The sequence below is a fragment of the Nyctereutes procyonoides genome, unplaced genomic scaffold (assembly GCF_905146905.1).
Source record: "Nyctereutes procyonoides isolate TBG_1078 unplaced genomic scaffold, NYPRO_anot_genome, whole genome shotgun sequence".
Lineage (NCBI taxonomy): Eukaryota > Metazoa > Chordata > Mammalia > Carnivora > Canidae > Nyctereutes > Nyctereutes procyonoides.
Window position 1 is genome coordinate 1,438,947 of NW_026575139.1, and position 9,988 is coordinate 1,448,934.

General features: G+C 55.3%; 1 non-coding gene across 1 annotated transcript; it reads left to right on the forward strand.

Moving 5' to 3' along the window:
* Window positions 1–9,284: 9,284 nt before the first annotated feature.
* On the forward strand, window positions 9,285–9,391 carry LOC129496532 (U6 spliceosomal RNA). The gene has a single exon (XR_008661806.1). It is a non-coding gene; the product is annotated as a U6 spliceosomal RNA (small nuclear RNA).
* The last annotated feature ends 597 nt before the right edge of the window (window positions 9,392–9,988 follow it).

The window sequence follows — 9,988 nt, forward strand, 5'->3', positions numbered from 1 at the left end:
CTAAGGCAGGCGAGTAGGCCCCACAGTGACCACCTGCCCCCTTTGCCTGGGATGCAGGGCTTTGGTGGCTAAACCCGGGTTGAGTTTGTCCCTCCTGTAGGCCTCAAAATACGGTGGAGATGTTTCAGCTTAGAAGCTTCTGTAAATCTTGGAGACGTTCTGGGAGTCTGTAAAGCAGATTGCTCCAGACTTGGCCGCCTGGCTTCCCTAGAACCCCGGCGGGAGCCCATGTAAAGGCTGGCTGCTGCGGTCTGGGACTCTGGATGCGAGGTGCTGTCATCCACCCTGGCCCTGGGGCCACTGCTGTGGCCTGGCAGAGCAGGACCCGCCGGAGCTGGCTCCCCTAGCTCGCCCAGGCCTTCCGCGGCCTCCAGCAGTTCTCGGACAGGGGAGCCTGCCTCTCCCGCAGCCTGCGTCTCTGCCTCTCTCTGTGTCTCTTATGAATGAATAAATAAAATCTTTTTTTTAAAATTTTTTTAATTTATTTATTTATGATAGTCACAGAGAGAGAGAGAGAGAGAGGCAGAGACACAGGCAGAGGGAGAAGCAGGCTCCATGCACCGGGAGCCCGATATGGGATTCGATCCCGGGTCTCCAGGATCGCGCCCTGGGCCAAAGGCAGGCGCCAAACCGCTGCGCCACCCAGGGATCCCTGAATAAATAAAATCTTAAACAAAAATTTCCCCTGTTTTCCGAGGGGAAGGCCTCAGTCCAGCTCTGGGCCTCACCTTCGCGGAGGTGCCGCCCCGGGCAAAGCGCCGACCGCCAGCGGACACTTCCAGCGCCGGCCACCAGGTGGCGACAGGCGGCCGCGGCTCTCGGAGCGAGGCTGCCGCCGGGACCGCCCGAACCCGAGCCCCCCGCGCAGGTCCCCGCGACCCTGGCGACGCGGGGCCCCGTCCTCTCGCCCGGTTCCGCCGCCGGCGGGGGGCCGTCTGCCGGGCCTGCGGGGCCGCCCCGGGCCCAGCCCTCGCCTCCCCGAGCCCGGCGGGGCCGCGGAGCCGGACGGAGGCGCCCTCGGGGGCGGGGGCTCGGCGGGCTCTGCTCCCGGGTCTGGACGTGCCGCCCGGGGACTGCTTAGAGCCGGGGCCGGCCCGACCCTGCGGGGGGGGGGGACTGAGCTCGGCGCTTCCCTCTAAGTAGGGTCCCCCCCTCCAACCCCCTCCCGTCCTCATCTCCTGGGTCGGGGTCCCCCCTCCAACCCCCTCCCGTCCTCATCTCCTGGGTCGGGGTCCCCCCTCCAACCCCCTCCCGTCCTCATCTCCTGGGTCGGGGTCCCCCCCTCCAACCCCCTCCCCCCTGTCCTCATCTCCTGGGTCGGGGTCCCCCCCTCCAGCCCCCTCCCTCCGTCCTCATCTCCTGGGTCGGGGTCCCCCCTCCAGCCCCCTCCCTCCGTCCTCATCTCCTGGGTCGGGGTCCCCCCCTCCAACCCCCTCCCCCCTGTCCTCATCTCCTGGGTCGGGGTCCCCCCCTCCAGCCCCCTCCCTCCGTCCTCATCTCCTGGGTCGGGGTCCCCCCTCCAACCCCCTCCCGTCCTCATCTCCTGGGTCGGGGTCCCCCCTCCAACCCCCTCCCGTCCTCATCTCCTGGGTCGGGGTCCCCCCCTCCAGCCCCCTCCCTCCGTCCTCATCTCCTGGGTCGGGGTCCCCCCTCCAACCCCCTCCCGTCCTCATCTCCTGGGTTGGGGTCCCCCCTCCAGCCCCCTCCCTCCATCCTCATCTCCTGGGTCGGGGTCTCCCCTCCAGCCCCCTCCCCCCTGTCCTCATCTCCTGGGTCGGGGTCCCCCCCTCCACACCCACCCCTTCCCCCGCATCCTCTCCCTTGCCCTGGGGACAGCGTCCAGGCTGATGGAACCTGCCAGAGGAGGAGGAGAGGCCGCGGGCTTCCAGGGTGGCGTCCACGGGCTGGAGTGGATACTGCAGGCCTGGCCACTCACTGCTGCCGCCTGGGAGGCCACCGCCTGTCCCTTCCTGGCCTCTGGGGGCTCCACCCGCAGGGACCGTGAGCTCTTCCTCCTGGGGCACAGACGGGGTGAGGATGGGAGCATCTGTCCCGGGGCTGGGCCCCCAACCATGTTTCTCTAGGATTCCAGGAGACAGAAGGGATCTTGCTGTCGCCTCTGTCCTTAGGACTCAGGACCACGACATGAAGAGCCTCTTGCTGCAGGTTGAACAGACTGACCGTGGGCTCTGTGGTCTGGGGTCACCTCACGTTTTGCCCCCACACATGCCCTCCCGTCCTCCCTGGGCCCGCGGCCCCGCCTCCTCCAGCAGCCCCCGGCTGCAGGTGGGGACAGACGCAGGTGTGGATCCTGAAAGGGAAAGTGGGCACCATCACGAATAAGGAGAATTTTACAATTTCGTGGTGGGCATGTTGCTCGGTTCTACTGGCTTCGTGGGAATTTAGGATGTGAGAGATGTGATCTCAGCATCATTCTGGCTTCTGCAGAGACGGGGCCCCAAGGGGCCCCCGAGGGAGGGAATGATGTAGGAAACTGAGGCAGGAGAGAAGTTATTAAACTTCCCTACCACCTGCAGGCCCTTGGCAAGTCCCTGAAACAGGCAGAGAGACCTTTCTTTAGGGACTCACCTGCCTCCATGTTAATACTTTGCTGGGGTAAAAGGCAACCTTAGCCCTGCCCCCACGTGCCATGGGATCCTGTAAACCTGCTTTAACATATAAAAATTCTTTTAGGGGAGCCTGGGTGGCTCAATAGGTTAAGTGTCTGCTTTGGGCTCAGGTCATGATCCTGGGACCTGGGATGGAGTCCCATGTGTCCTCAGGCTCTCTGCTCAGCGAGGAGCCTGCTTCTCCCTCTCCCTCTGCTCCTCACCCCCCCCCAAATAAATAAATCCACAAATAAAGTTATAAATAAAATTATAAAACATATATAAATAAAAGTTCCTTTAGAAATTTCCTGTATCGGGATCCCTGGGTGGCACAGCGGCTTAGTGCCTGCCTTTGGCCCAGGGCGCGATCCTGAAGACCTGGGATCGAATCCCACGTCGGGCTCCTGGTGCATGGAGCCTGCTTCTCCCTCTGCCCGTGTCTCTGCCTCTCTCTCTTTCTCTCTTTCTGTGACTATCATAAATAAATAAAAAAATTAAAAAAAAAGAAATTTCCTTTATCTCTAAACCCCCAAAATGCACGTTGGTGATCATCCCCCCCAAGCATATGACCCACCCACATACATGTGAAGGGTCTCATGCCTCAGGTTTTATAAGATGGTAATAAATGACCTTTTCCCAACAATAGTTGGCCCCCTCAAGGTCCTGGAAACCTTGCTTCCAAAATTCCTGAGAGATGGACGCCTGGATGGCTCAGCCTTGGAGCACCTGCCTTGGGGTCAGGGTGTGATCTCCGGTCTGGGGATCGAGTCCCACGTCGGGCTCCCAGCATGGAGCCTAGTTTTCCCTCTGCCTGTGTCTCTACCTCTTTCTCTCTGTGTCTTTCATGAATAAATAAATAAAATCTTAAAAATATATATATATTCCTGAGAGACTCACACGGTCTCCCTGACCCTCTTGCAACTTGAGAGCATATAACCGTCCCCTCCTCATGACCCCAGTGCAGCTCTTCCTGCCCATAGGTCCTGTCCATGTGCTTTTTTTTTTTTTTAAATATTTTATTTATTTATTCATGAGAGACACCGAGAGAGAGGCAGAGACACAGGCAGAGGGAGAAGCAGGCTCCATGCAGGGAGCCTGACGTGGGACTCGATCCCAGGTCTCCAGGATCACGCCCTGGGCCTAAGGCAGGTGCTAAACCGCTGAGCCACCCAGGCATCCCCATTGTCTCTGTGCTTTAATAAAATCACCTTTTTGCACCAAAGATGTCTCAAGAATTCTTTCTTGGTCGTGGCTTTGAACCCTAACATCTTTCCTACATTAGGGGAGAGCCTTCTCACTCGGCCCCAACCTGGCTTAGGCAACACCCAGGAGGCACTGCCCACCTCCGAGCTTCAGGCCTTTCTTCATGGAAATATGATTGCTCGTGGGGGCAATGGGGGCAGGGGGGTGGGGGCTGATGTCAGGCCCAAGGCTCCTGAGAGTGGGGCAAAGCCTGGGGAGTCGCCCAGCCTCAGAGTCAGAGGCCTTTGAAGGGCCCTGGCCCAGCCCCCACTCCAGCAGGAGGGGTGCTGGTGGAGGGGCCGTAGAGGCGCCTTCATCCACATGCTCATTCACTCATTCAGCGACTCTTTTTTTTTAAATTTTTATTTATTTATGATAGTCACACACACACACAGAGAGAGAGAGAGAGAGAGAGAGAGGCGCAGAGACACAGGCAGAGGGAGAAGCAGGCTCCATGCACCGGGAGCCCGACGTGGGATTCGATCCCGGGTCTCCAGGATCGTGCCCTGGGCCGAAGGCAGGCGCCAAACCGTTGCGCCACCCAGGGATCCCTCATTCAGTGACTCTTGACCAAACCTTGGGTGCACCAGGCCCTGCCTGGCACCAGGATGCCGTGGTGAACCGAGGCCCGAGCTCACGCTGCTGACCAGCTTTCCAGAAGTGCGCTGCTGCTGCATGGTGATGCAGTAGAGGTCAGGAGGTAGACAAGGTCGGGGCCATGGGGCCTACATCAGGCTGTTTAGCTCTTGTCGTGGGGCTGGCAGGCCTCCTGCAGGAGGAGCAGGAGAGTGAGGGGAGCGGGTGGGCAAGAGGGCAGGAGCAGGCCGCGAGGGCACTGGTAGGTGGGGAGGTGGGATGGGCCAAAGTTATTTGGGACTTCAAGGTCCCCTCATAATGGTGACTGAGTCCTTGGGCAACAGGAAACTGGCTGGGTAGGGGTGAGTTGACCAGATCTGCATTTGAACACCAAGATCAGCCCTGGAAGGGGAGCCCCGAGATCCTGCAGGACACCCTTGCTGTCTCGGGTCTGCGGTGGGGACGCTTGGGTGGGGCAGTGGCGGAACGGAAGCGAGCAAGCACATTTCATATGCTTTGGGAGGGAGGGTTTAGCATCAAGGGGTGGCACTGGCAGGGCTGGGGCTGGACGGCAGGGTTATCTCTGTCCCGAGTTAGATGCGAGTGTGTTTCTGTCTTTGATGGCATCCTCATCTCTAGGATTCCCCTGAGCACTTGTTTTATTTTTGATTGGCCTCTACTTAGCTCTTTCCTATCCAGAACACCTTTATTCCGTGGGTCAGGGAGCCAGTGTAGAATTTGCTGCTTGCTAAAAGTCTTTATTTCAGCTATATAATCAGTAACTGGTAAATGTTAAAACGTGTGTCTGGGATTCCACTGGGCTTATCTTAAAGTGGACTTGAGAGAAAATTCTATTTATTTTCCAACGGAAGGGAATGGTTGAGTAGACCGTGGTCTGTCCTCACAGGGGATGCAGGATGCAACCATAGAAGGGAATGAGGACCGGGCACCTGGGGGGTTCAGCGGTTGAGCATCTGCCCTTGGCTCAGGGAGTCATCTAAGGTCCTGGGATCGAGAAGGGAGCCTGCTGCTCCCTCTGCCTGTGCTACTTTTTGCTCATCTCCTATCTCGGTCCCCATTCTGCTCAGAATTCCCTACGAGGCAAAGCTTCCAAACACCTGTTTTCTTTATTCTGCAAATTCCCCCACAAATTTAGTGCCTCTTTGCCTAAAAAGTATAGAAACTTCCCATCTTGGTCACTTAGGTCTCCGTTTTATTATCAGGCTTCCGTGCACACAGAACAAAACTTTGGGCTATTTTCTCCTGTGGATCTGTCTTGTGTTATTTAATTATCTGTCCCGCTGCAAAGCTTGAGGGTATTTTTTGTGTCATGTGAGCCCATCCAATTTGTGTTTTGAGCAAAATAAATGAGAATTTCCTGGTGGTTTCCGAGAAACTGCAGAAAACCAGTAAGAGTTAACAAAACTGAAAGTAAAACCCGTCCCTCCCCTGGAAATCCCCGGGGCTGTTTCTCTCCAGGCTGCAGGTTCCACCTTCTCACTCCTAGAAGCTGGTCAGCCTGGAGTTCATGAGTTCACGGTGCAAGGCATCTAGTGATAGAGACGGTGGCTCCTCTTGTTGGCCCCAAGCTCGACTGAGGGGATTGGTTTGTTCTTGGCCCACCGCCTTCACTTGGACCTGAGACTCACGAAGCTCTGCAGCTTCTGGGGTTGCTTGTTTTGTGCTGCAGATGAGTGGGGTGAGGGGCACCCCAGAATTGAGGTGTGCCTCATGCCCAAGCTTCCAGACCCAGGCAGGGCACCAAAGTCTTGCCGCCCATGCCCATTAGAGACAGCCCTGTTCCAAAGCTCATCTCGGACTCCTAGAGAACTGTGTGCGGGGTGCCAGCATTCACAAGCCATCCTGCTGGACACATGTCCCGCGGCTACTTAGCTGTGACCGCCCAAGGTTGGTCCCTTACGTCTGAACATGTTGTGAGTACTCTCATCTAGGTATGTGACCAGGGGAAGCACATCAGTCCAGACGTGGAACATCTTTCTGGGTCCAGATTTTGGATACATTCATAGCCCCAAAGCCTTTGAGTCAGGAAAACAGGGATACCCTGGGAGCCTTCCCCTCCTCAACAGCATTTCTAGGAGGAGCGGCTATGGAGGCTCCCTATGGGGCACGTATCCCGGTTCCAGTACCTTCTACCTCCAGGCCTCAGGGCGTCTCCTTGTCCCATGCATCTCACTTAGGGCCTGCCTCATAGGGCTGTCAAGGAGTGAAGGAGGTGCCCCATGAAAAACACCCAGCTCGGGACAGGAGCCCCATTTTGCAGCACATGGGGAGGATATTGTATTGTGCGTTTATGGCAGTGCCCAAATCCCCGAGAACTTGGTGTGTCCGTAAACTGTGTGCCCCTTAGTAAAGTGTGGCTATGTGTGTGTTTCTGTCTCTGTGAGCAAGAAGTAATGAACACAGGGAATGGCAAATAAGCCAAAGTAGTCCTCGGAAACGAGACACTGTTCTAGAATGCTGAATGGAGTCCCTCCCTCACGACAAGGCCTGTGAGATTGTGCTGAGGAGCCTGGTTCGAAGAAAGATGGGATTCACCCAGCTGGGTAGGGGTGGGGATTTGGAGGGATGAGTGTTGTAGGGGAAGAAAAAACCCTTCTCTACCCTCAAGGTTTGCAGCGGGACAGATAATTAAATAACACAAGACAGATCCACAGGAGAAAATAGCCCAAAGTTTTGTTCTGTGTGCACGGAAGCCTGATAATAAAACGGAGACCTAAGTGACCAAGATGGGAAGTTTCTATACTTTTTAGGCAAAGAGGCACTAAATTTGTGGGGGAATTTGCAGAATAAAGAAAACAGGTGTTTGGAAGCTTTGCCTCGTAGGGAATTCTGAGCAGAATGGGGACCGAGATAGGAGATGAGCAAAAAGTAACACTACTGTGTGTACAGCTGTCTTGGCTCTGAATTTCCTATCTCTGGTGATGAGAGGTCTTCTTACTTTTGACAGGGTACTTTCCCGTGGGAGACTTACTTTCTGCTCTCGGGGCCAGAGGAGGGTCTGAGGGAACTTGAACCATGGCTTCCCAAGTAGCTTTTTTTTTTTTTAAGATTTATTTATTTATTCATGAAAGACACAGAGAGGCAGAGGGAGAAGCAGGCTCCTCGCAGGAAGCCCGATGCAGGACTCGATCCCAGATCCTGGCATCATGCCACCCAGGGGTCCCCCAAGTAGCTGTAATTTAAAATAATAAACACGCCACTTTGGTGGCCTGCCCTTGGCCACGAGAGTGTGGAGATATAGGATGCTTCTGCAAGTCATGCTGTGAAGCCAAGGAGAGAGAGAGAGGAGGCCGTAGCTAAGGGGGTGTGCAGCAGACAGGATAGCACCCCCAAAGATAACTGTGAGGTGGTGTCTGGTCCCACGGAGAAGGGGAGCTAAGGATGCAGGCAACGATGAGGTTGCTGGTCTACCCACCTTACAGAGGAGCCCAGCCTGGGTGGCCCGGGGACCTGTTGCTACAGGGTCCTTAGCAGGGGGAGAGTGAGGCAGAGCTGAGTGCAGATGTGAGCTGGCAGTTGCTGGGTCTCCAGACCAGAGGAAAGGCCTGTGAGCCAGGGAGTGCAGGCGACATCTGGAGGGTGGGAAAATGGAATGGATTCCCTCCTAGAGCTGTTGGGAGGAAGGAACACAGCCCAGAGAGGCCCAGGCCAGACCTCTGGCCTCCAAAACAGTAGGACACAGAACCTACAGGCTTTAGGCCTTTACGTGTGTGGTAATTTGTTACAGAAGTGACAGGACACTCCTACGGGCTACGTGGGGTCCAGGTGGGAGGCCCTGGGTGAGTCCCCTTGGCCCCTTAGCTAGTGGCTAAGAACTGCCACCTGGGTCAAGGTAGATCCACGTTTCCATGTTAGAAGTGTAAGGCAGAGGCAGCCCGTCAGGTCAGAGCAGAGGGGGCACCGTTTGCTGACTACAGCTGGCAAGCGGGTTCTCCGTAGGGAGAAAGATGGCACTGGACCCCGACCTCACACCACATCGCACTGAAGCTGCTCCAGGGTTTGGGCAATGCCACTGGTTGCACTATCCAGCATGACCTTTTGGGAAGGGAGCTGCAGCCGCTCAAGGATCCCAACCACTGGCCTGGGCAGTGAGCGCTTCCAAGGAGAGAGAGGCTTTCAAAAACCACAGAGTAGGGCTCCTGGGGGGCTTAGTGGTTGAGCATCTGCCTTCAGCTCAGGGCGTGATCCTGGTGTCCTGGGATCGAGTCCCGCATCGGGCTCCCTGCACGGAGCCTGCTTCTTCCTCTGCCTGTGTCTCTGCCTCTCTCTGTGTCTTTCACGAATAAATAACATCTTTAAAAACAAAAGCAAAAGCCACAGCAGTGATGGTGCCTTTGTCAGTGAGACAGAAACCACAGCTAAGAACTGAAGCAGGGGCCTGAACAGACGTTTGCCCAGTTGTGGCCAGAGCAGCATTATTCGCAGGAGCCAAAAGGTGGAAGCAACCCAAGTGTCCACTGACAGATGAATAGTCTATCCACGCCGAGTATTACTCAGCCTTAAAAAGGAAGGAAAGTCTGCTACAACGTGGTTGAAACTTGAGGATATCGTGCTAGTCGCAAAAGGACAAATATCTCGTGATTCTGCATACGTAAGGTCCCTAGAGCGGTAAGCATCAGGGGACAGAAAGCAGGATGGTTGGTGCTGGGGGCTGGGGCAGGGGGAATGAGGGTTTTAGTTTGGAATGACAAAAAAGTTCTGGAGATGGACGGCGATGACGACTGCACAACTTACTTAATGGGTTTGACTCAGTACCACTGAACTGCACACTGACGAGTGATTAGAATGGTAAATTTGATGTTGTGTATGCTTCGCCATAATAAGAATAATAAACCAGTTCTCACTTCAGCAGCATGTGCACTAAAAGTGGAATGATGCAGAGGAGATTAGCACGGCCCCTGCATGAGGATGCCACACCAATATGTGAAGCGTTGCACATTAAAAAAAAAAAGAGATTTATTTATTTGAGAGAGGGAGAGAGCGCAAGCAGGGGGTGGGGGCAGAGGGGGGAGCAACTCCATGCTAAGCAGGGAGCCTGATGGCGGGGCTCGATCCCAGGACCTCGGGATCATGACCTGAGCCGAAGTCAGATATCCAGCTGACTGAGCCACCAGGTGCCCCAAAGTGTTCCATATTTTTAAGAACTATTTTTTTTTTAATAGGGAATTTTTTTTTAAATTTTTATTTATTTATGATAGTTACACACGGGGGGGTGGGCAGAGACATAGGCAGAGGGAGAAGCAGGCTCCATGCACCGGGAGCCCGATGTGGGATTTGATCCTGGGTCTCCAGGATTGCGCCCTGGGCCAAAGGCAGGCGCCAAACCGCTGCGCCACCCAGGGATCCCTATTTTTAAGGACTATTAAAAAAAAAAAGAAAGAAATCACAACCATGAGTAATCTCTTCTTTAAGGACTGATTTTTTTTTTTTAAGGACTGATTTTTTTAAGGGAGAGAGGTTGAGAGGTGGGGCATGGAGGGGCAGAGGCAGAGGGAGAGAGAGACCCTTAAGCAGCCCAACATGGCTGGATCTCACAGCCC